This window comes from Trichosurus vulpecula, chromosome 3 (assembly GCF_011100635.1).
Source record: "Trichosurus vulpecula isolate mTriVul1 chromosome 3, mTriVul1.pri, whole genome shotgun sequence".
In the NCBI taxonomy this organism is placed as follows: Eukaryota; Metazoa; Chordata; class Mammalia; order Diprotodontia; family Phalangeridae; genus Trichosurus; species Trichosurus vulpecula.
The window spans coordinates 214,933,207-214,935,312 of NC_050575.1; positions in this window are offsets into that span (position 1 = coordinate 214,933,207).

Consider the following 2,106-nt stretch of genomic DNA (forward strand, 5'->3'; position numbering starts at 1 on the left):
TGTGGGAGTGGTGAGAAGGGGAAAAATTCCAGAGATGTTCCAGGGTTTAGGTCAACCCTGTACACTTAGATGCCTATTCACATTCCCAAAATCCCACACTCTACCCTGGTTTCTCTCAGCATGTTTGCTCTCCCATTGGGTTGCCAGTTGTTGGTAGGCAAACAAATCAATCAATCCACATGTCTTTATTGAGTGGTTATTATGTGTTCAGTGCTGTGCTAGGCCCTGGACAAGGTTCAACATCCCCATCTTATAGAGTCATAGGCAGGAGACACCATTCCAAAATCAACCATTAAACCAATAAATAAGTTCATTTATCCAACAATGTACAATGTACATTTCTTCAGACCCTGGAATACTTTACTCTTTTAGTACCAAACCTGGAAACCAGAATCAGTCCAATTCGATTCATCAAACTGTTTATTAACTGCTTACTAAACAGGACATCATGCTGGACCATGGGGTTATCAAGATGAAAAAAAAAACATAGTTCCTGCCCTCCAAGAGTTTACAAACTAACAGATTCTAAAACAAAAGCTTCCTTCCCCTTCCTACCTTTCTCATTTCCAAATCTTTTACATGCATCTTTTAAGTGAGGTTGATTTTATTACATCTAAGTCCTGCTGTAGCATCTAAGACAATATGCACGTGTGAACAGTTTTGGATTGTCTGAGGAAGGGGTTCGCTATTTTGTGCCATGGGCCCCTTTGTCAGTCTGGTGACATCTATAAACCCCTTCTCAAAATAATGTTTGTAAATGACCAAAATTTTAAAAATAGGATTAAAACCCCAATTTTGTTGACATATAGTTAGCAAAATATCCGTTAAAATACATACATGGACTGTCAGCGATCTGTGGATCCCAGGTAAAGAACCCCTGGTCTAAAGTAATCACGATCAAAGGGTCACAGAATATGTTGAACTGATGATTTTTTTAAAAAATCACTTTCATTTGGTCTTGAATTTCCAAGTATTCATTCTTTTGTTGAGGACTTAAGTATATTTTAATATGGTAGAGGCTAAAAAAATATTCCAAGAGCGACATCTAGCGAGCCAAAAGAATAATGGTACTCAAGTTTTTCATTCCTGAATACAGAATGATAGCCAACTCTCCATAAGGAAGAAAGGAGTTATCTTTCTCATAACTGTCCAGCCAGAGTTTAGATTTGCTGTGTAATAGGCATCAACTATGTCTATATAATACCATAGTCTACAGTAGGAGAAGACAAAAGGACAAATTTCCATTGATGGTCATATGTAGCAGCTATTATCCACTGGGACCCACGACCAAATGGCTAGCAGAGTACAGTGGACAGCACATTAGGAGGAGGCTCAGGATAACCTTGGTTCAAATCCTGCCTATGTCATTTAATAGCTGTAAGATCCTGGAAAAGTCTACTTAACAGCTCTATAAGGTCCAGCTTTAAGTCTGATCTTATGAACCAATGACCTATTGTTTAGGTAATCCTGTCTTCTCTCCATTGGTTCAGGTAATTAAGAGTTGAATATATTTATTTTTATTTTATGAAAAATTACCTCTCGATGTTGACTGTATCTCACTATCTAACAAGAATCAAGCCTAGGTATGTGGTACAGCTACCTGCAGAAAGAAGGCACAGAGAAAAATCCCTTGTTGGTGGCTATAAACACACCTTTGCTGCTATTGGACAAAGGAAACAAGAGTCATGGAAGTCTCTATATGACAGGGTATGATGGAGGGTAAAGAACACTGATGGGCTTTGAAGTCAGAGGAACCAGTTTTGAGTCTTAACACTGCCACTTATTATCTGTGTGACCTTGTACGAGTCACTTAAAATCTGTGGGTCTCCACATCACCTGTAAAAAGAAAGGGTTAGATGAATCAAGGTGCCCTAATTCCAGGCACCTTCCCTTCAAAGAATGGACAGGAACCCTGCTCAGGGTGAATGTGGATGGGACAATAGTAAAGGATTGCAGATACATAGCTGCAGAGCTCTTATTTTGTTATTTTTTTGTGGTTTTTTAGGTTTTTTTTAGCTGATGAGAATGATTTTTGGACTTGAAAGGACAGAACAGAAAAAGGATTATTAGAAACTTAAAAATTTGTGAAAAAGAAAGAAAGCTTCT